A 16,041-nucleotide genomic window follows, 5' to 3' on the forward strand; every position below is an offset into this window, starting at 1 on the left:
TTTTACTCTAATTCTCATCCATAATGGAGTGCCGTGATTTGCATTTGGGCAGTTAGGAAAATCAGTTCTGTTGACTTCCTGTTTTCTATATCCGGCCTCGAGCAGAACTTCCCATTTGAGTGGGACCAAGAAGAACATAGAAAGCCGAAATGTTCTCCTGAAGTTGATTTCCCATGGGGATAAAGTAAGTTAATGGTCTGAGGTGTTTGTCTCCCCTTGCTCCCGAAGCTTGCCTTTCAGTTGCTCTTGTTTTTAAACTACAGGGAATGAACTGAGGAAAGCAGTTTTGTTTTTTTTCTGCAGGTCAGAGTCCCAAAGCTTTAGTACAGGGTTCCATGGACTCAGGAGTTCAAAACATGCTGCTCAGTCTGAGCTCTTGGCCAGATTTGGAGATTCCAGTGGCTTCTCTCTTTGACAGTTCCTAAGAACATTTTATTTGGATCCTCTTCTTTAGGTTTTTCTGTCTAAACATTTTATTTTACCTAGTGTGAAGGGGTGAGGGAGGGCAGATTGTTTCCTTTCTTCCTCCTCTCCCCTTACCCCTCCCCTCTCCCTTATTCTCTGTTTCTAATTTAAAAGGATGCTCACTTTCATTATCTCATTTGCTTCCTTCATAGCACCCTGTGAGGCTGATATTGTTATCCCCATTGGACAGAAGGGAAAACTGCAGTTTCAGTGAATTTCAGTGACTTAGCCAAGTCACTCAGTTAACAATGCTGAGAGTGAAGCCCTAGTCTTCTGCCTTTAAATCTCTTTTTCCCAATACCATACTGCTTTTCTGGTAGAGGTTGTGGTATATAGGATGATGTCAGAAAGGAGAGGCTGGGAAGCCTGAACAGATCACATCAACAATTGAATTGTGTACCCTGATTAATAAAATAGAAAATGTTAACTAAATATATTGCCATGCAGTTCTTCAAGTGTATAGGACGTTGGGTCCTTTTTTGTGTCTCAGACTTTAAGATGATGTTGCTTGGGGAGTCATTTACTATATGCAAGGAGAATAGCTGAAAAATCAGGGTAGGCCAGCAGTATTTCATGCTTTGTTCTTAGGCAATATGGGTTTTTCTGTTGGAGGTTGAGCAGAGGATGGTAGCAAAGTGACATTTATTTCTCCTGCTTGCCAAATCTTGGTGAGGCCAAAGCGGGTGGGGGAATCAGTTGTGAGTTGGTGTTAATGACGAGTGTCCGGACCTTGACATCTGATCAGTCCTGGAGTAGGAAAAAAGGAACAGAATTAGTGCTGTTTAGAAGCCGGTGACGGAGGTCTGCTTAGGAATGAGTGCAGATTAGGACAGGGGCAGCGAGGGAGGCCAACGGAGACTCTGGCTACCTGTCTTTCCCGGCATGTCTGTGGAATGACCTTGCTTTGCCAGGGCTTTGGGAGGAATCCTTTGATTTTGGGGGAATCTTCAGGACTGTGCACATAACCAGACTTTCCTGATGGGAATCTCTAAGGGGGCCTTCTGGGCCAGGGCCGTGGCCAGCAGGTGTCTTTCTTACACGGTCTGTGACTAGCACCCAACCTAGGCGGTGCCTTCTTTCCCTGAATCAAGCCCCTCCCTCCTCAGTGCCAAAGTAGAAGTGGCTGGGTGGGTGACAGTCTGAGTGCGGGCCCGGCACCACAACCCACGGGCCACTACCTACATTGCTGTGAGATCCTGACCTTTCTGTCTTCTGGACTCACAAGATAAAGAGAGTGAATGAGGAGGAAAATCAAATATTGTGGCAGAGAGGGGCTGGCAAACACGGGCATGGCCAACAGAAGTCTCCCACCAAAGCGAGGAGCTGAGAGAAGGATTTGGGGAGGGAATCTCAGAAGTCTCACTCCTCAGGCAAAGGATTCAACAAAGGAAAATCTGACTCTGGCTTGAATATGGTCCAGGTGTGGGGTTAGTAGTCCGTGTTACTGTCTGACATGGGAGAGCATTCTGCTATGATGGAAATGGGGTGGGCTGGGGTACAGGGGGAACCACGGAGGTAGAGAAAGGAGGTGAGAGGGAATACAGTCTTGCAGTTGACCAGAGCGTATCTGGCTGCATGGTATAGTCCCCGGATCAGGGCACCTATGTCTGTACATTGCACCAAAACAGCCATCCAGTGTGTTCTTAAAAACCCTGTGAAGGAATGTTGTAATTTGAACTATATTTTGAAGATATCAGAGGATCTCATCATTTAGGAGAATCTCATGGGAATTACTTTTTAAAAAGAAAATAATCATTTTAGGGAGCGGAAAGTCTCTCAACGATTGGTTTTGAATCCATTTACTCCAAGTAGGATTCAGTATTTCACTCTTTCACTGGCAGTGGCTTGTTTTTTCTCCTACATATATGGCTTGCAAAGTTCTTAACTAAGGATAGTAATTAATTATTTCCCAGCTATTTTTACCTTTGCTGTATTAAAAGTTGGAGGAAATTATTTCATTTAACATAATTTAAACAAAATGAAAAAGTTATTTTCCTTAAGGTATTATGCTGTGCTTTTTCAAGGAAAAGCCTCCTCCAAAGGCACTTTTGGAGGCAGTTACCAAAGGAAAATCCCACCCACCAACAGAGACACTCAGCCTCTAAGTCTGGCTTTTGGAAAATGAACACTATTCTTTTTTTCCAAACAGGACGCTGTGAGATCAGTCATGTACACTATGAAAATAATTGGTGTGCGTTAGTACGCCTTGTGCCAGATTTCATGCTTGTTGAAAGGTGATTGGATTCAAACCAGCACATTTAAAGGTCAACTGGTTGTTCTTAAACTGGGCAGAATTTTAACTCTTTCATTATAATGGCTTTTAACCAAATGGCCATTTTAGGAAGGAAAGAGACTACATACTGCATTTTAACTTTCTGACCTTTTTCTTCTCAAATTTTTTGTAAAGTTCTCAGGGATTTCCTATGGATGAAAAGGGTCTGAGAAATGATTTCCTTGCTGGCATTTGGAAAAGGGTGGAAGTAGAAACTGAGTTCTTTTTAAACTACTGAATTGAGGTCAGGGCTTTAAAATGACTGTGCACATCACATAAGCAATGTCTAAATGTCAGGCTGAAAGTTCTCTCTCTTTTAAATAGTACTTCAAGTTCGTTAGTAATAGCTAGCCCTCTGTCTCTTTCTTGCTTTTCCTCTCACCTTTGAAAAACTTTTTAACTTCCTTTAACAGCTCTGTGGAGAAACCACCATGTAATGATCAATATTTCTACCCAGCTGGTTGACGTCAGCCCTGTTTCTGGAATGGGTATTTCACTGGGCTTTGGGGGTTTTGATGACGTTTTTCCCCCAGTGACATGGATTAAATAGTTTATTTTGTTGGTCTACAAAATACCGTCTGTCTACCAGCCATTTTGCTGTATTTCCCAAAATAAGGTAGGAGACTGATGTGTCTCAAATAAGCAGGGTGAATTTTAGTCACCTGATGATAAAGTCTCTTGGATTGTGCATTAGTGTCCTGATGAGCCCCTAGCAACTTTCAGCGTTATGAAGACTAGTTTGGAAGCCTCAAAGACAGTATCTTTCTTGAGGAAAAAAATAACCTCAGGCATTTCCACAAATACCATACACAAGTGGTCAGGTAAAGGCCGTGGGAGTTCAAGTATGTATTTACCTTGAGTGTGTGTATGAACTCTTGTAGTTCTAACTAAAGGCAAATGGAAAATGTATAGAGTCCCATTTTGTCAAGCTAACAATTTGGTATCCTCTTCTTTCCTGGTTGCTTCATAGCCCACTCTTAGTTGTTTTCTTTCTTTATTTCCCACAATTTTTAGCTGCAAGACTGTGCACTGGTTGCTTAAAAGTTCTGTGCCTCATCTGCTTCACTCGCAAAACGGGGAAAACATCACAGGATCCTTGGGGTGTTGCTTTGCCAGCCGGAAACCTTTGTGGCCAATGGTGCCTTTGCCTGAGTTTTGCTCAGGCCCAGTGGGCTAGTTCTTCCTCCTCAGCCTGGGCAGGCTGCGCTGGGCTTGCACTACCGGCCCAGATCTTATGCCTGCCAAGGGTGAGCCAGGCGTGAAAAAGCAAGGGGTATGTGAACAAGGGAGCTGCCCGTTGTGCACAACAAGGCATGCCAGCTGCAGCAGGGCAGGCAGCTCCAGATGCTGGCACAAGTGCCAGCTTCCTGTGAGGCTGTGGCTGGACCAAGTATACCACAAGTGGCTTCCACTATTGGCATCCGGGAATGTGGTGGTGCCTGGAAGCTTGGAGACACCAGGAACCACAGAGCCCCAAAGAGGGTGTCACATCCCTGGCTCAGGGAGCTCCTAGGTCTTTTCTCTCCTCTCCCTCTTCTTGCCCACAACATGGCAAGCAAGGGGTGTGTTTCAGCTGTGTTTGTGTTACAGCTCTTTCAGTCCCACCATTTAGCAGGTCCCAAGTTCTTGTTCCCTATCCTGGAAGAATGAGGTACAGGGACAACTGGAGGCTAAGCAAGGCAGAGAGATTTATTGAGTGACAGTACAGCTACCAGGAGACCTGAAGTGGGTAGCTCCTCTCTGCAGGCAGGTTGTCCTGTCAAGTGTGCAGCTCTCAGGAGAGAGGAGACCCACAGTGGGTAGCTCCTCTCTGCAGGCAGGTCGTCCTTTCAAATGAGCAGCTCTCAGGAGAGAGAAGACACACAGTGAGTAGCTCCTCTCTGCAGGCTGGTTGTCTCAACCTCTTCCCAGTCTGGCTGAGTCCAGGGGGTTTTATGGGCTTCAGAGAAGAGGAAGTGAGTGCTAATTGGCCTATGGGCAGCTGTGAGCAGGCCCAGAGAAAGCAGCATAAGTTCTTACTCCTGTCTGTGGAACTAGCAGCCTGGCTCCCAGGCTTCAGGCCATCCCAGGCCTGAAGGTGTGGCTCACTGGGAGCTGCCCCTTTCTGTCCAGGAGTCTGTCTGCCTCCCGCTGCCATCAACCTGCTGTCCCTGGCACCCAGGCTGTTCATGCCAAGGGGCGCCTGCAGGCCCATATTGAGCCACTCTCAGCTCCCCCTTGGCCCCTCTCCCATGCTCCTCAGCGCACAGAGTCTGGAGGGGGCTGAGGCGACAGGAGGCTGGTGTGTCAGTGCTACCCTGAGCACAGGCATACCCAGCTGGGTCATGACAGTGCCCCAACTTGCACTTAACTTTGCTCTGAAATTGGAGTGGGCACTGGGAGCAGGTAGAGGCTGGGCAGTGGGAGCAGGCATTTCTGAGCCTGTGGGGGTAGGAGGGCTTCCTGGGTCCCCGAGAGTACAGGAATGCCTGGGTCTGCACCCACAGCTGGGTGGCTGCAGCTGCACCCAGGAGGGCAGGACTCCCACCCCTCAAACTCAGAAGCGGGTGGGGCTTCTGCCTGTTCCCAGCTCCCAACAGCTCCATGGAGTATGTAGCCCTGGCTGCGCCTTGCCTGCTGCAGCCGGCGTCTTCTCGGCAGTCACTCCAGATGGGCCACCACTGCCATCAATTGCATTACCTACCTTAGTGTTATTGTGAAAATTAAATGAGTTAATCCATGTAAAATGCTGGGAACAATGTCTGGCATAAAACAGATGCTCAATAAATATTAATTCTCATTATTGTTGGTATCATTTTTGCTATTATTTGAATCTTTTTCATATTGTTGTGACATATGGAGGTTTTTGACCTACAGGGTTTCTTCTGAGTGGCATAGCTTAGGGTAAAGTGACTCTCCTCACCTCTCAATACCCTACTCTCTTTTGCCTAAATTTCAGTTAAGGATGACTGGAGACATCATATGGGAAATGGTGATCCTGAACCAGAGAGATGGGAGAGCAAATTGCTAAGGTGGTTCTTGAGGGTAGGGATGGAGAGCCAGACACAGGCAGGTGTCCACCAGACAGCTGTCCTTTATCTTCACTCATTGCCTCTGCAGCTCCTGCTGTCTCATTCAGAAAGGGAATGTATGTTGCCTCTAATGCCCTTCCTGAGGTAAAGCCCAGTAATTCTTGAACATCCTCTTTCAAAGATACTGAGCCCTGGTAACCTTCATTACACTGTTGTTCTCATATTCTTCCCAGATTAACTCACTCATAACTTCTTATTAAATTGATAAACTGATTATGAATTTTTCACCATTAACTTTGTTCATTTCTATTCCATCGCAAACTTAGTATTCACAAAACAGGCTTAATCTGAGCAAAAGCGAAAATGGTATAGCTGCGAAATACCTGGTAATGGTAGGTACTAGGTGTTATAACGTGATGACACTTATATTTTTGACTGTAATCAGTAAGAAATAGATTTCACATCACAGTCTATACAGATGTACATTTATTTGTATGTATGTATGTATAGCTTAAGCAAAAGTGTCATGAAACAATGTTCAACCTATTGCATACAATGTACTTTCATGATTTGTAATATCTTCTTTTTTCTTGAAAATGAGCCTGGTTTGTAACCCACTAAACACATAACCTGCAGTTTGAAAAACCCAGATCTAGGGGACCCTCCGGTGGATGCCTCTTGAGTTCTTACACACTATCCACATATCACCTGTATCATACGTGATGGGTTGTGGCCATCTCAGTTTCATTTTGAGAAATTGCCTCCTCTCATCCTAACAACAACAACAACAACAACAAAAAATAGAAAAGGAAAGAAACCTCAGATCAAGAACTAACACATTATCTGACAACCCATAATCTCTCCTTTCCCTTATGCTCTTTCCTAATAACTATTCTTTTTCAACTGTCCAAAAGAAACCATTCCAATAAGTTATAACACCATGTATTAGAAATTTAGAAACCATTTTTGAAAGAAAATAAAGATGTAAATTAATGGGGGGACTAAATTATGCATGGATAGAAAGACTATATGTTATAATGACATCAGTTCTCCCATAAAATCAATGCTATTTTAATAAAAATGTCAGCAGTCTTTATCTTATAATGGAGACTCACAATCTTACTCCAAAATTTATATGGAAATGCAAGTAGCTAAGAAGAGCCAATATAGCCCTAAAGTAAAAGAACAGGGAGGAAAAACTTAAAACTATCTGATATCAATACTTACTATACTTAAGTGTGGTACTGACACAAAGAAAAATAGTTCACTGCAGTGGTCATATACATCTTTTGTTAGATGTATTTCTATGTATTTGATATTTTTGATGCTGTTGCAAATTTTATTGTTTTGTAATTTTCACCCTGTTGCAAGTATCAGAAATACAGTTGATTTTTCTTTCCAGCAAACTTGCTAAACTTTGTGGTTAATGGAAACACTTCAGCTATAGATTCTTTTCAATAACATAATCACATTGTCTAAGAATATTTCTATTTTTACTTATTCTTTTTCAATCCTATGCCTTTTCTTGTTTCCCTGCCCTCCTTCCCTCCCGCCCCGGCCCCGTGCCTTGCTTTATTGCTTTGGCTGAGATTTCCAGTGTCAAATAGAAATGTTGATGGTAAGCATCTTTTTCTCATTCCTGATTTCAGAAGAAAAGTTTGTAACATTTCAATATTGAGTGATTTTTTTTTTGTGGTGTTAACAATTTTTTTTGTAAGTACCTTTTATTACATTTAAAGAGTTTTCTTCTGTTTCTAGTTTGCTAAGAGTTTTCTTGTCAGACGTTAAATTTTATCAAATGATATTTCTGAAGCTGTTGATGTAATAGAAGTTTCTCCCTCATTCTGTTAATCTGGTTAACTACATTACATTGATATTTTGAATGTTAAACCAACTGTATTAGTCACCAACCTTGCAGTAACTTAACTGAATTTAGTTACACTATGTTTCATTACTGGATTCAGGTGGTTAACCTTTTATTTAAGATTTTGCATTTGTCACATGAGAGAGTTTTGGCTTGACTTTTCTTTTAATAACTTTGTTGGGTTTTGGTATAAAGGATGTGCTGACCTCATAATACAAGTTGGGAGTGGTTCCTATTTTTCTCTTCTCTGTAGAGTTTATGTAAGATTATTGTTAATTCTTCCTTATCTGTTTGGCAGAATTCAACAGTGAATTGTCCATTTCATATAAACAAGTTTATTTGCTTAAGGTTACTCAGAATATAATTTTAATGTATCTGAAGGATCTTCAGTTAATGTCCCTTTTTCATTTCAGATATTGGATATTTGTACCTTTTGTTATTTCCTCCTTTATCAGTCAGGCTCACTAGGGGTTTATCAGTTTTATTAATCATTTCAAACAACCGCCTGTTGGCTTTTTATTGATATTCTTTATTGTATTTTTTAAAATTTCCATTCATTTCTATTCTTATATTATTTCATTTCTTCTTTTTCTTTGTATTTAATTTGCCGTTCTTATATAATTATCATTGTATAATTTATTGAAATGTATGTTAAGATAGCTGATTTTTAGGCTTTTTTTCTCATTTAATATTTACATTAAGACTACACATCTCCCTCAAAGGCTAGATTTAGCTATATTGCACAAATTTTCTTCTGTAGAATTTTCATTTTTATTCAGTTCAAAATGTTTTCTAATATCTGTTTTGATTTCTTCTTTGAGCTACATGTTCTTTATAAATATATTACTTAATTTCTAAATATATGGGGATTTTTCAGTTGTCTTTTTGTTATTGATATCTAGTTCAATCCCACTTTGGTCATTTTAAAAGAATATGAATTCTGCCATTATGAGGGCTGTGTTCTATGTATGTTGAAGTTTTAAAATCATGTTCCCATTTTCTCTGTAACTGCTGATTATTTTCCTGCTTATTAATCTGTTACAAGAGATGTGTTAAAAATGCCTTATGATTTGTGGGATTATCAGTTTTTATAATTCTATTCATTTTTGCTTTAAATAATTTAAACCTATGTTATTAGAAGCATATACTTTTAAAATTATTATATCTTCCTAGTAAATTCAGCCATGTATTTCTTCCTCTTTATCTAAAAGATAAAGATTTTTGTCTTAAAATCTACTTTGCATGGTGTGAACATGGCTACTTCAGCTTTATTTTGCGGTAGTGCCTGCATAGCGACCTCTTTCTGTTCTTTCACCTTCAATCATCCTATAGTCTTATATTTAGGAAATGTCTCCTGTAAGAAGCATATAGCTTTGTTTAATATAGCCTGGCACATTTTGTCTTTTGAATAAAATATTTAATGTTTATGATTTATGTAATTATTGTATTTGTGTTCTTTAAAATCTGTCATTATTATTTGCTCTCCATTTGTCTCATCTTTTCTGTTGCCCCCTTTTTAAATCTTTGTTGCTTTCTTTGTCTTGAGGTTTAAAAAATTTATTATTATTTTCCACTTTTCCTGCTCTATTGACTTCCACCACTCCCAACTTACCCACTTTTGTTTATGTGTTTTCGTTTGGCATCAATATTAACCCCCTCAGGAAATTATTATCAAAGACATTCACTGTCTATTTAGATATACCCACATAGTTAGCCCTCTTTTTAAGTCCTCATTTTTTCTGTATCTCAGTCTCCCAGCTGCGATCATTTCTTTCTGCCTGAAGAGTACCTGTAGTGCTTCCTTGAGTACATGAAAGCTGCTTAGGGATCTCTCAGCTTTTGTTTTTCTGAAAATGTCTTCATTTTAGCTTTGTTCCTGAAATACATTTTCACTTGGTATAGAATTCTAGGTTGAATTTCCTTCTCCTTTAAGCATTTGAAGATGTTTCATTGTTTTCTGCTTCCAATGCCATCCAAAGTCTTCTAAATCTTTCCTAGGTAGGTAGAAATTATAACTCAAAGGATGAATAAAAATGCATCCACAAACCCATACTTCTATTTTTTAATGGCATTTAAAGTTTATAGATATTTAGTGTAAAGTATTTTTAAATCTGCACATTGAATGCAGATGATCAAAGGAATCAAGTATTTGATGATTAAACATGGAGACCTTTGTTTTATATATAGACTAAGGGTTGGTCCAGGACTGTCAAAACAATTCTAGGAAGTATTTTTCTAACTCTTGAAGAGAGAGAGAAGGAACATAAAATGTACATAAACCTAACTTAAAAGAAATATGTAAAAGTATGTTAAAAATAATGCAAAAAACATATATGCATATATCTTGCTTGAACTTGACATTCACAGACTTGGAGTAGTTCGTTCTTTAAGAATCTCATGTCATGTTATTTTATATCTTTCTCATTTGTGAAGTCATTCAAGAGATCCTGCCTTATATGTGTTTTCCAGATAATTTACACTTTTATTTTTACATAGATGTTGATTAGCTGTGCTTCATTGAGTATTCTCAGTTTTGGGTATCAGTTTTCAGCAAAACAACTAAATGTGACATATTCCTACTGAGCATATTGGGTCTATAGTTGTGCATTTGACTTACGACTTATATTTTCACCTAAAAAGTATTTTGGTTACAATATTAAATTCTTTTTTGTTCTTTTTCTTTTTTTTTTTTTTGAGACCGAGTCTTGCTCTGTCACCCAGGCTGGAGTGCAGTGGCATGATCTTGGCTCACTGCAAGCTCTGCCTCCCGGGTTCACGTCATTCTCCTGCCTCAGCCTCCCGAGTAGCTGGGACTACAGGTGCCTGCCACCATGCCCGGTTAATTTTTTGTATTTTCAGTAGAGACAGGGTTTCACTGTGTTAGCCAGGATGGTCTCAATCTCCTGACCTCATGATCCACCTGCTTCAGCCTCCCAAAGTGCTGGGATTACAGGCGTGAGCTACTGTGCCTGGCCTACAATATTAAGTTCTTTTAGCGTTAATAGAGTGCTTGAAATATGAACTTAGTGCTTTTACTTTTAAAATATTTAAAAATTTTGATATTTGAAAATTTGATATTTTAAAATATTTTTCTGTACTAAAATGCACTACAGTATAATGTGACAATTATGAATATGGATTTTGGATTAAGTCAAACCTGGGCTGGAATAGTAGCCCTGTTCCTTACTAGTTGTGTATCCTTGGAAAAACAACTCCAACTTTCTAAGCATTAATTTCCTTATCTGTAACACGGGGTCCATAATTTCTATGTTACAATGCTGTTTTAAGAATAAATGAAGTGGGAAATGAGTTAGTATCATATTCATATATGGCAGCCATTATTATTATTATTATTAAATTTCTATGGTATGTTATTACCTGCTAAGTTTGTTCATAGAATAATATATTGTACTGGCAAATAATATTCCAGCAGGAGAATGATTCTTATAAAATAAATAATTTAAAGTAACTTACTTTATTCTTTAGAGTTTACCAAGATAGGTATATTTAGTGAACATGGGAGTCAACAGCATATAATAAATTCTGTATTCTTAATTAAACAAGCATTTATTGAGTCTCTAACAACAATGTTTTAAACAGCAGTGTTTAAAACACCATGGCAGGGCTGGGCATGGTGGCTCATGCCTGTAATCCCACACTTTGGGAGGCCAAGGTGGGAGGATCACTTGAGGTCAGGAGTTCAAGACCAGTGAGGTCAACATAGAGAAATCCTGTCTCTACTAAAAATACAAAAATTATCTGGGCATGGTGGCAGGCACCTGTAATCCCAGCTACTTGGGAGGTTGAGGCAGGAGAATTGCTTGGATCAGGGAGGTGGAGGTTGCAGTGAGATCTTGCCACTGCACTCCACTCCAGCCTGGGTGACAGAGCAAACTCTGTCTCGAACAAAACAAAACAAAACAAAAAAACTACCATGGCAGGAGGAATTTCAAGCATATGAAAGGCTGTTACCAAGGATGATTGTGCCTCCGCACAGGTGTCTGCCTCTCCCCATCTCTGCTGTCAATGCTGGAGCCCAGCACAGTATCACTTGTCTGGGTTTTCACAGTAGCTGGCTTACCACTTACCTCCCATTTCTCTCCAATCTATCCTTTATACTTTTGCCAGAAATTATCTTTCTAAAACAAAATCATACCATCGTCATTTGCACATTCATAGACAGCCATTGTCTGTAGAAAACGGTTCAGCCTCATTAAGATGTAAGGCCCTCCGTGCCCTTGCCCTTCCAGCTGTATCGCCTCCTGTTTCCTTTCCTGCAGCCTATGCTCCGGCCGTAGGGACTAATTGCAAATCTCCATTGGTATCACGTCCTTTCCAGCTGTTCTTTTAACTAGAAATGTTTTTCTAGCCATTTCTTGCCTCTCAAAATTGTATCCATTCTTTAAGATATAAGATAAACACCATCTCATCTGTAGTCTCCCCAGACGTAGAGGATGAATTCGAGTTAGTTTAAAAGCAAGAAGTGGGCGTTGTAGTGTTCTAAGGTAGGGAGACTAGGTATAGAAAGAAACCTTGAGATGGAAGCCAAGGACAGAGAAACTTTTGCAGAATGCTATCTCTGTGGGTTTCCTGCCCTGTCTTTCAGCCTGAAGTGGTTCTTCCTTTCTGTGTTCTCTTCCTCTGATGGGCTGCTGAGAATTGTTGCACATAGGAGGCCAGGGAATGTCTCACTGTTCTCCCAGGAGCTGTTGCTTAGGGTTCTCTTACGCCGCTCTTTTTTGATTCCCTGGGCTCCTGCAGAGCCGTTTATTGCCTGGACCTTCCCTATACTTTGTCTTCCCCTTAGCTCAAGGCCTGGCCTCTCCTTATCTTTCCTCAGAGTTGACTTCTGATGGGATCTGTTGTGCTGGAACTAGCTGTGATGTTTCTCTTCTTCCTTCTTCTACACCTATGGGTTGGTTCCTCAGCCCTTATACTGGTCCCACTGGCACCAGCCCTGACCCCATTAATTCCCTTTCATCGTCCTCCATACCCAAAGGTCCTGTCTTGGACCAGGGAAGCTCACTGGGCCAAGCATTCCCCATAAATGTTAATAAATGTAACATAATTTAAAAAGAAGTATCTCCAAAGAGTGTAGCCTTCTAAGAGACTGAGTACAAGAAAAAGGAAAGGAGTGGAACAGGACAGAGTATGAAAGAAGACGGCAAGAAAAGGCCAGGCACAACTGGGAGAGAAAAAGGCAGAAGCTGTGGGCATGCAAGGCCAGAAGCGTAGCCAAGAAGCAGAAGGTGAAGTCAGAGGTGGGTGAAGGGAAAGAAACAGGAAATGAGAGAAAAAATCCTAGGAATCTTAGCATTGGAGGGGGACCTCCAGTGCGAGAAATGATCTAATAATAGTTGAATGGAGAGAACATCAGTGTATAGTCAATCTTCATTATCACAGATTACGTGTTTGCAAATCCACCTACTTGCTAACATTTATCTGTAATCCCGAAAGCAATCCTTGCGGCGCTTCTGCAGTCATTTGTGGATGAGCGTGAAACAGTGAAAAATTTAAGCCACGCCGCATGCGTATTTCCAGCTGAGGGCGAACAAGGGATGCTCAGCCATCGTGTTTCAGCCTTCATGCTGTAAGTAAGTGTTCTTCCGTGACAAATTTAATGCTGTGTTTTTGAATTCTTGTGCTTTTTGCTGGTGATTTTGTCATGTGAAATGGTTTCCAAGCATAGTGCTGAAGTGCTGTCCAGTGCTCCTAAGCACAAGAAGGCTGTGATAAGAAGAAATCTGGCCGGGCGCCCTGGCTCACGCCTGTAATTCCAGCACTTCAGGAGGCCGAGACAGGTGCGTCACTTGAGGTCAGGAGTTTGAGACCAGCCTGGCCAACATGGTGCAACCCCGTCTCTACTAAAAATATAAAAATCAGCTGGGCTTGGTGGTGTGCACCTGTAATCCTAGCTACTCAGGAGGCCGAGGCATGAGAATAGCTTGAACCTGGGAGGCGGAGGTTGCAGTGAACCGAAATCATGCCACTGCACTCCAGCCTGGGTGACAGAGCAAGACTGTGTCTCAAAAAAAAAAAAAAAAAAAGAAAGAAAAAAAAAGAAATCTGCATGTTAGATAAACTTTGTTCAGACATGAGTTATAGAGCTGCTGGCAGGGTGTTTGGTGTTAATGAATTAACAATATATATTAAATAAAGTATCTTTAAATAGAAACACACAAAAGACAAAGTTATATATGGATTAGTTGATGAAAATATTGTGACCAGAACTTGCAGAAACCTGATCTGACATTTTCCCGGGAGCAATGGTTCAGTATTTGCTAATTCAGTGTTCTCAGTGACTTTATAGAACCGCCACAAATTACAAGAATCAACTCTGTAAACATTTTCGTTGGTCAATGCATATGCATGTTTAGACATTTTGTAGAATTATAGTCAACTCAAGTGAAATGGAACTCCTTTTATTTGACTTGGGAAGACGCTCTATTCTCTTCTGTTTCAAACAAAACTCTAAATAAAATCCTCTTTTGTTTTGGTTTATTTTAGCAGATGTTTACTGGTGAATGTGTTGAGTAAGTTAGGTAAAGTTGACCTAGACATGGTTTTTGCTCCCAAGGAATTCTCAATTGATCATGGAAGACAGGAGATGTGTGTGATCAACAGTATTGACATTAATTTGTATTCCTGGAACAGGTATCAACTAGAGTCAAAGAAGGTTTTTGCTGGTCCTGAACATCAAGGAACCCAGCCTAGGTACAGAAAATAACTACATATTGTCCACAGAGTAGGTGTCTACAACATGCTAGTGAAGGTTGACATTATCTTAGAGCTTCGGGGGTTTATAGATGGAAGGGATCCTACAGGCCCAGTATGTGACAAGGACCTGAGCATGTTTAGATGTAGAGCTAGAACTGAAAACCAAGCCTCATGGCTGAAACTGAATCCTTTCCCACTAAACCATATAGGTTCTATGCGCACGAACTAGTTATTGGAGTCCTGGCTTAAAATGAGCTCATGTTCCAGAATTTCCACTTAGGTCAGTTGTTTATAAGTCATTCTGAGGTTGTTCCAGGATGAGCTCCAAGGGGTCTATTTTGCTGTATATGAATATTTTTATAGAAAGAAGCTCATAAATTTTCATGTGATTCTCAAAGGAGTTCATGATTCCAAAAAGTCTAAGAACTTCTGTGCATATTCTGAGGTTAACTGTGCACCATAAATACTAAACTTTATTTGGGGTGGTGTCTTGACATTGTATTTTGTACCCCTATCAGTCTAGCAGAAGATTTTCTTTTTTTTTTTAAATAAATAAAATGCTCACTGTTGGCTAGGATGTGGCGAAACAAAACTTCCTATATTGTCAGTGGCAGTATAAATTGGTATGAATTTTCTAAAAAGACATTTTGTACTTTTTGCACCAGATACCAAATTTGTCCTTCAATAATATATTCTAAGAAAGCAATTAGAAAGAGGAAGTAATTAGAAATTATGTATAAAGATATTTATAGCATTTTTGTTCATAATATGAAAACTAGGAATCAAAGTGTCTAACAATTGCAGTTTTAAAATATCATCTAGGCAGGGTGTGGTGGCTCAAGCCTGTAATCCCAACACTTTGGAAGGCCAAGGTGGGTGGATCACCTGAGGTCAGGAGTTCGAGACCAGCCTGGCCAACATGGCAAAACCTTGTCTCTACTAAAAACACAAAAATTAGCCAGGCGTAGTGGTGGGTGATTGTAGTCCCAGCTACTCAGGAGACTGAGGCAGGAGAATAGCTTCAACCTGGGAGGCAGAGGTTGAGCCAAGATTGTGCCACTGCACTCCAGCCTGGGCGACAGAGCGAGACTCTATCTTAAAAAAAAAAAAACAAAAACAAAAAAAAACACTTAATATTATGAAAAATTGTTTATGACAAGACATGATGGGAACGTAATCATGGCATATATAGCATAATCACAATTTGTTTATGTGTGAACAGAATAACATGTTGACAGAGATTATCTTTCAGTAATGGGACTACAGGTGTTTCTTTTCCTTTTTATTTTTTTCTTTTTGTATTTTTCAAATTGTCTAAATGACTATATATTTTTATAATCAGAAAAAATATTGAAACCATATTTTGTCCCACTTGAACTATGATTTACTTAAGGGAAGCCCTATCCTTGTTTCTTAGTTTCTACATTTTAAAATGTCTCATCACTCATTTTGGCTGAAAGTTAAAATGCAGTCTCAGTTATTTCACATTAATTCAATTATAAGCCCTTCTCTTTCCACAGTATCATTTCATCTTAAACCTTCATACTCAGTCTCCTTTGCAACTCTGGCCTCTCTTGCTTTCCATTCCTTTTTGTTCTTTCTCTGATTAAAAAAAAAAACAAAAAAACAAAAAAAAAAACTAAATTCTGTCTGCTTTTCTTTGACAGCATTAGCCTTTTTTTCTCCTCTGCTGGGAATATAATTTTTGCTAT

This window comes from Chlorocebus sabaeus, chromosome 4 (assembly GCF_047675955.1).
Source record: "Chlorocebus sabaeus isolate Y175 chromosome 4, mChlSab1.0.hap1, whole genome shotgun sequence".
In the NCBI taxonomy this organism is placed as follows: domain Eukaryota; kingdom Metazoa; phylum Chordata; class Mammalia; order Primates; family Cercopithecidae; genus Chlorocebus; species Chlorocebus sabaeus.